Genomic DNA, 8,519 nt, shown 5'->3' with positions numbered 1-8,519 from the left:
CTCGTTTTCTGATTAAGCCTAAGCGCTCGTTTCAGTGATTAGGATTTTACCTTGCATTCTACGGTTCGGTTAACTACACTTTTTACCGAGATCGTGTCAGGAATATAGCACTCGTTTACTGATGAAGCCCAAGCGCTCGTTTGAGCTAAAACTTTCCCAAACGAATTACAAATGGACATGAAAACTTGACTAAAAAGTGAACGGAGGAATATGTGTATGGTTCGTTCTTTAAGCGTGTGCGTAATAATTTTCGAACCCTTCAAAGACCTTACATATTCTAGAGCTTTAGAAGACCTTACATATTCTAGAGCTTTAGAAATTTTAGACTTGCAACAACTCGCAACATGGACCATAGATATTCTAGAACTTTAGAACTTTTAGAGATTTTAGAAGCCCTCTTCCGTTCTAGCATTCTACATCGCGTACTGATTTTAGAGGTCCTTGAACCTTTTAGTTATACATTTCTAGACTTAGAGACATGCCCTCAGTCTTTTTAAAAACACTCTAAAATAGAAGGTAGCTATAGATGAGTTCTATCTTCTAATGACAATATCTGCACCTTTCTCCAAAGTGTGAGAGCTACAATAAATTTAAATCACCGCACAGAGACAGAGTGGATTGCTCAAATTACCTGTTTAGTCGAATCATGATCACACCATTGCGCAGTTTCATGAGATACAGCTGACATCGAACATGAGAACTACCGGTAAATAACCAGAGCCAGAAGCAGCTTAGTTAACGTTTAACGAACGAATCACTCAGCTGCAAACCTTGACGCCACGGAATATCAAGGCCATCAAGAAAGACGGTGGCAAAGGATCTTGGGCAAACTTTCGGCTTCAGTACACAGGACACCCATAGTATCTTTTTGCGAAGCGGCGTCAGGGTGGATGATTTGTTCGTCAAAAAACTAGAGAACCTCACGGTTCATTTAGGCTTTAAGCATTTCCTTCACAAATTATTATATATTTTCGACAAATAGCCAAAGATTAACCACAATCTAATTGCAAGCCACAAATTTAAAAATGTAAAAATAAATAAATTAATTAATTAAAAAAAAGTCAATCCTACACCACCAGAACTCACCATGGGCAGAAAACTAGGAATGCTGACAACATGTTTGATGTGACGATGGGTTCATACGACGGCGCTAAAACCTGCGAACTAGTCGGTACATACATCCTGTCCTTACTCGCCTCAAAATTCAAAGATGAAATAGGCCTCTACCGTGATGACGGTTTAGCTGCATGCAAGGGCAACACTAAGAGAAACTTAGAAAATAAAGCAAAAAGTCAGCAACATTTTAAAATCTAACGGCCTTAAATTTACAATCGAAGCAAACAAAAAAACCGTCAACTTCCTAGACGTGACCTTTGACCTCACAAAGGGAACATGCAAGCCATTCATGAAACCTAACAATAACGTAATGTACGTCCACTGTAAGAGCAACCATCCCCGGGGAGGGGGGGGGGACTCCCATATAAAAAGGACGGGGGTGCTCGTCGGAAATTTTGAAAGAGGTACGAAATTGTGGGTTTTAATTAGACAAAATTAAAAATTAGTCAATTGTCAAATGTCTCCTGTCATAATTTGCATATATATCGTCAAGCGTGACGTCTAGAAAATTTGCGATGGTTTTGTTTGCTTCTATCGTTATCTTTAAGTCATTTTCACGGAATATCTTGCACAGTTCTTTCTTGATCTTCTCAATTTCTTGTGGTGTTTTGTTAAAAGCCGCTAGACCAACAAATCTGATCCTACCAATGATACCAATGATAGCAATATTGTAACTGCCGCAACTCAAGCATGTGCCCCAGGGACGGAAAATGCAACGACCGAAACATGATCTACGAAGCCGAAGTCACGACACCAACCTTTTCAATATTCGTCGAGCGTACTCAACGGATATCCTGCGATTTACGTAACTTTGTGTGTCGCTGAGAAAAATGGTAGTTTCTCCAGATTTTTTTCCAATAAAAGTAGAAAATTGTGCTTTGTCATGAATGTGTTGAATAATAAAACAATTATCCTGCTCAATCTTGCGGAATATCGCCTGATTTTAGCCAATAAGGAAAAACGATTTTAAAGGCCAGTTTATATTTATTCATGCTGCCATGGCAACGGTATCAGCTTAACTATTAAAAAAACCGAAGTGAAAACTGGTTTGAATTTTTGGGACAAGTCCCTGTGACTTGTTTCTCAAAACGCCGCGTGTGAACTGTTCGTTGACTAATCACAGATCGCTATCACAAGCTCCCACAATTGCTTACGAACTCTGTTTCAAGATGGCGGATCACGAGGAAGACAGAAACCGTTAATTACAGGAATGGCTACCAGCAAATGTGAGGAAGACGATTAAAACCAGTTTTGAAATAATGTTCATGAGTACTGGAAATCTTGATCGAATTTTCGCCCGTTTTTGTTTCTGTATTGGCCACATCTGATTGGTAACAAAGTGCTTCAACTTATTTCCCGCTTACATCCGAACTGAATCGGAAAAAATTCAAACACAGAATAATTTCGCTGCAGAACAATCTGCGGTTTGTACTGAGCTGATTCATTTCAATGATACATTGTTATTTTAATAATTTTGGTTTCTTAAGCCTGGTTTCCATATGATCGTCCGGATCGTCTCGATCGCTTCAAAGACTGAAGACGCGCGGTCGTCAGCGATGTTCCTGGGTCCGACAACAGAATTTTGGCGCGATATTCGCAAACAAAATGAACTCCTTTTTGGCTGACCACCATTAGCAGCAGCAGAAGAAGACGGAGAATCAGTAGCTGGAGAAACAGACCTTTCAGATTGCAAGAGACTCTCATCCTCACTTGATCTTTCCTCATACTCAAGCGAGTCTTCGACATTGTTTGGGCTTTCTGCTTCTTCACCGTGATCTGCATCATCTTCGCTTTCAACGCGACTCTGCATGTTTGTAACAGTGGATGGTCGTTGGTTGATGTGGTTTGTCAGCCAATCCAAATTACTGAACTCTGCTGGAGAGGGGACAGCATCACGCCCAGAACCAGATGGAACAGACCTTTTTTTTCTCAAGTATCGCCCATACGTGGTTCGGAGATTCTTGTATTTTTTTTCGGCTTCAACCGCGTCCAAAGCGAATTTATCTCCTATTGCTTTCCAGATATTCATTCTAACAAACTTATTCTTATAGTCCTTACAAAATGTAAGGAAATGTCATCATCGTCTTCATTATTATTATTATTATTATTATTATTATTATTATTATTATTATTATTATTATTATTATTATTATTATGACTTTAATTCAGGTAAAATAAGTAAGGAGCATGCACGACATCAGGGCGATGCACTTAAGGAAGGTACATCTAAATGAAGAAGGGGACGCACAGGTGAAGGTTAGTGTATTTAACGTGAAGTAAATGCGAATAGGTTATAAGGGGCTGAGGGGAAGACTTCAATCGCAGAGACCATTTCTTTTGAAATGCGTTCAAATCAATACTATCTCTTGCAATTTGTTTTTCAATTTCCATTGAGTTTCGGATTATTCAGGTTATGTAAAACCGCAGATCCTGCGGCACTACTACTACTAAGGAATTATTTATACAAAGAAAGGCAGATGACATGTGTTGGCGTCATTCATATGCCAACGTAATGCCTCTTTCGGGTTCAGTACAAGCAAATAAAAAAGCAAATGAAAAAGTCCTCAATCTGCGTAATCTGTACAATCTGCAATCTGCTTTTTCTGAGGGGTGTCTAGAAAACGCAGGCCTAGAAAATGCAGACCCGCAGACCTAGAAAACGCAACGCAGACCTAGGAAATAACGCTTCCTTCGCAATTACTATTACATACTAAATTCTCACCAATTCAGTTCAGTGACGAATATAATATACATGTAATGACTTTTGGCCTCTGTGATTTATGTGGAAGAGCCTCAAAACCTGTGTTGGAAGTAAGTCGCAAGGTCGCTAGAAATGGTTTACTTTTAGTTTGATAATTTAACATGTTTTATCAAATCATGGCGCGCGCAGAATTCTAACGTTGACAAAACGCGAGGGCACCGTTGCTTTTATTATACTGGGTATAGGGTGATAATATCATGATCATCATAGGGAACTCGTGGGAATAATGTAGTTAGACAAAAGTTCCATTTACTCAGTGTCACTGTGAAACACGAAAATTTCTTTTACTCATCAGTGCCACTAAATAACGGTATCCTACCTGTCAAATAGAGGATATTACATGGCCGCGCGGGGATACGAATTTTATCTTCGAGTGCTGCAAGTATCTCTCACGAGTGAGCAAAGCGAACGAGTGAGAGATACTTTCAACACGAGAAGATAAAATTCGTATCCCCAAGCGGCCATGTAATGTTCTGTTTATTATATAGATATTGATGAAATGTCTAGATTTAAAACAACTTGTTTTATTCAGTTTCGGAATGATGAAAAAGTGGACACCAACCGCTAAAACACGCATGTTGTGTAACATAAAACAAGATATGAAAGTTATGAAAAAGAAATCATGATAATGTCAAATTTTGCAATAAAAATGTTAATGTAGTAGAGAAGAATTATATTAAAGCACAAAAGTATCTTACAATGAAAAGAAAACTCGCGTTTTATTGGCTAATCGTGTTGGTTACCATGACAACACCTATATCCTCACATGTGAAAGATAAAAATGATATGTTCACTGCGCGCGGTGAAGATATGATTTTTTAGTAAAAGGAGAAATCCTGGTATTTCATCAATATCTATATAATAATATACAATAACATCAATAATATCAACTTCTCCCTTTTACTGCCATATTTTTCACACTGGTTGGTTTTCTGTATTTTCTGCATTTATGCTAGAATTCATGGAGTCCACTGATTGCAATTTGGTGGTGGCGAGTTTACTGGGGCGAGGTGACCGTATTAAGCTTTCATATTCTCGTTTCAAAATTTAAGTTGTTTTCATGTCGCAAATTTTGTTGCTGCTGGCAAAATATTCTATTCGCGATCGGCACTTCCTGAAAACTTCCTTCTGCTCTTCCTAAAAACTGTGTATCAATATTTATTTACTTTTGCATCAAGATTTGTTTTGCATAAAACAGGCTAACAAATCTGTACCTTGCTTAGGTCGCATTTTTGAGCGTTAAAATAGAAGTTTCTGAAAGCAAGTAGTAAAATTTGGAAGTCACCCATCCAAATACTAACATCGCCAGTGAAGTGAAGCTAGTGAAGGTTTGTCTTAGAACGCTCAGAGTGCACGCTTAATTAAACTTGTGGTGTAACCGAAGTTGTAAGGGAACTTGAAAATGATCAACATGTCAGCATCGAAGCCAATGTTTCTCGATTCCCTTCCTTTTCTTCAATCTTTCTAGGTTTAGTATTTTACTAGTAACCACAAGTCTTCTCAGGGGGCTATTTACCTAAGACATCTACCATGGCACTATAATGATATACGGTACCAAGTAAGTGCATGTGAAGTAAATGCGAATAGGTTAAAAGGGGCGAAGGGGAAGAGTTCAGTCTCAGATACCATCTCCATTGAAATGCGTTCAAATCAGTTTGTTTTCAATTTCCATTGAATTCCGGATTATTCAGGTCACGTTAAACCCCACATCTTGGATGTGTGTTGCAAAATGCACTGTTTCTAGGGAATTATTTATACAAACAAAGCCGGGGAGATGACATATGTTGGCGTCATTCATTTGTCACCGTAACGCCTCTTTCTGGTTCAGTACAAGTGATTGTACTCTCTCTGCATAATCTGCACAATCTGCAATCTGCGTTTTCAGAGCTTTCTTATTTCAATATTTTGATGAGCACTTGGTGACCTCGCCCTTACCTTGTTTGCGAGGATACTGAGTTTTATGGAGGTATTTATTCTCAAAAATGGTAGAAGCACTCGGGGGCTGAAAAGGAATAATCGGGTGTTCATTATTCCTGCTAGAAAAGTCTCGTTGTTCCATTATTCCACTAAAAAAAATCACTTTTCTGTTGAAAAAAATCTACTTATTCCGGTCGACAAATCGATTATTTCAAAGGAAGTCGTCATTCCGTTATTCCGCCCCACAAAATTTCCGTGATTCTTATTCCATTATTCTCCTTCACCCCAAGAAAGCACGAAAATAGTTCAGAAAACGTGTACTGATAATTTAGCATTTATTTTGTTTCCTTCGCAATTTTATACTTTTTACCTTTTTGCAAAGGCGCAACACAATACACTGCATGGATTGTTACAATCTCGACCCCAGAGCTCTTCTCTTAATAGGTCAGTTTCGTATTCTAACGGTTGGACTGGATCTAGCATGAAATGGAGGCTAATGCGGGCAAATTAATTTGCATTTGAAAAGATTTCCCCGCATTAGCCTCCATTCCATGCTAGATCCAGTCCAGCCGTGAGAATTCGAAAATGGTCTATTGACTGGGGGAGAGAAGAGCTCTGGGGAACCCTGAAACGAAGTGTCTTCTTATTGGTTTTCGTGAAGAACAATCAAAAGCGTCTCTAATTGGTGCATTCATGTTATCACGAGGAGTGAGCAGGGGCCGTAAGGTTCAAATAGCCCATTTTTGGTATAAGAATCCTACGGCGCATGTTCTCCTACATAGAGTTACCCAGAGCCTTGGGTCGACCCGAGGCTCTGGTGAGGAGAATGGGATTGTTAAGGAAGATGGAAGAATCCAGCAACAGGTGGGGTTCACTAAACCAATTGTTTGCTAGTAGTGTAACCTGTTTGTTTTCATGGTTTCGTTCGATGCTGGTAGACTTAATCCACGTTTTTATTGACAGAGAAACATTTAACCGCAATGATCTTAAGTTGACTCAACTAATACTCCCTATAACTTCATACTCATTTTGTCTACTTTTAGTTATCATCTTCAATTAATTGGTGTCAAATTAAGCGTAATTAATTTCAGAAAAAGGAAAAATTGTTCAAAAGGAATAGCATGACTTCGCAACGCAAAGCAATATCACAAACAAGTATCCTTTTCAACCGGAGGTGACACTAATGCAGTACGTTCTCCTCTGTTCAGTTAGGATTCTTAACAGTTGATGTTCTGTTCCGTCGTTTCGTTTTCCGTCTTTTCGTTGATGGAAGGGAGCCTATGCAAGAACGTTGTCTAAAAGTATTATTTCCCGTTAGTGTAATAATTTCGCGATTACGTCAAGTCGTTCGGCAAGGAAAGTGTGCGGAATCATTCCAGGATTAAAACTGTTACGAACGGTGTGGATGTTTGGAGAGAAAGTTTGAAGAACAATCGTCAGGTGTTCACGTTCTCCACCATCCTCGGAGACCCAGGGGCAGATCGCGGAGGGAAGGGAAAGTCAAAACGGGCGAAAGAAAATGGCGACGAAGAAAAACATAGTAGGGCGAGAAGAGCCCCTGGGGACGCTCTTCTCGCCCTACTATGTTTTTCTTCGTCGCCATTTTCTTTCGCCCGTTTTGACTTTCCCTTGCCTCCGCGATCTGCCCCTGGGTCTCCGAGGATGGTATCAAAAATACCATAATACCCTGCGTTTGTCACTCCAAAATTTGCATAAGCATTGTTTTTATTTTCTCTTGGGACTTACAATGGTCCCAAACTGAAGATAAACTGGAAACAATACTTAGGCAAAATTTTGAAGGGACAAACAAAGAGTATTAATGGTATTTTTGATACTAGCGAATTTGGTCATTTCACGTCACTGTCAGGAAGAGAACGGCAAAGAAATGCATTAAAATATGAAAGGCACGTGCGGGGCTTGCAGAACCATTGTTCTTGCTCATTGAAGGTGATGTTACACGCACCGATTTTTAACGAAACATCTTGTTGCGGCAACATGTCGCAGGTTTTTGAATCCCTATCAAAATTTTGTTGGAGTTGGTGCTGTAACACCCCCGCCGTTGACTTTTAACGCAACATCATCCCAGAATGCACCACGGAGAACCGTATTTGTCCCACGGGATTTGTCGAGCAGGGGCCTAGGCTCAAATGTTGCGCGCAATGTTGCGTTAAAAATTAATCGTCTCCTGTACCATACTTTTGCTGCAACGAAGTTGCGTTGAAAGTGTTTTTGTGTAATGCATGAGTCAACAAAAACCTCGATCAATTTTAGACGCCTCTGCTGTTAAAGTGAATGTGACATTTTCTATTTGAAGATTGTGACGTCTACTCTTTTTGTGAGGAAATTAAAGGAGAAAGTGGGAAGATGATTGCCTATGATTACCCTAACTGCGCCACCATGTGGTCATGGAGTGCATTGGAATGGAGAAGGCCCCAGAGGGGAAATAGATCTGCCGTGTATGCAAAGGTCTGTATACTGTTTTATGGTTGCGTGAAAATGATGCTTTGATTTGGCTTGTTCAAAAATGGACTAGCAACTTTCAAACACAGTTTACTCACCATCACTGCCTTTTCCTTTTCAGGTTAACGATCAAGTGCAATCCAAAACAGCCCTCAGGGGTGGTAGTATTAGGTAAAACTTGGACTAAATCTGTAAAGCGAGGTCTGAGCAAGTTTTTTCCAAATTGCCACCTTGTCCCGGGATGAGGTTTTCGCTGACTCATACA

General features: G+C 39.6%; 2 protein-coding genes across 3 annotated transcripts in view; both read right to left on the bottom strand.

The window, feature by feature from the left end:
- Positions 1 to 8,519, bottom strand: part of LOC137971294 (uncharacterized) — a 43,540-nt gene that overhangs the window by 17,703 nt on the left and 17,318 nt on the right. The window contains exon 1 of one of the 2 annotated variants that reach the window (XM_068818100.1): positions 632 to 795. The exons of the other annotated variant lie outside the window; for it this stretch is intronic. The gene's annotated coding sequence lies outside the window, so the exon portion shown is untranslated. Of the gene's footprint in view, positions 1 to 631; positions 796 to 8,519 lie in introns of those variants that run through there. 2 annotated transcript variants of the gene reach the window in all.
- LOC137971297 (uncharacterized) overlaps positions 1 to 8,519 on the bottom strand; it is a 70,693-nt gene that overhangs the window by 47,071 nt on the left and 15,103 nt on the right. The window lies entirely within an intron of this gene.

The sequence above is a fragment of the Montipora foliosa genome, chromosome 9 (genome assembly GCF_036669935.1).
Source record: "Montipora foliosa isolate CH-2021 chromosome 9, ASM3666993v2, whole genome shotgun sequence".
In the NCBI taxonomy this organism is placed as follows: domain Eukaryota; kingdom Metazoa; phylum Cnidaria; class Anthozoa; order Scleractinia; family Acroporidae; genus Montipora; species Montipora foliosa.
This window is presented reverse-complemented; position numbering and strand designations above follow the sequence as displayed.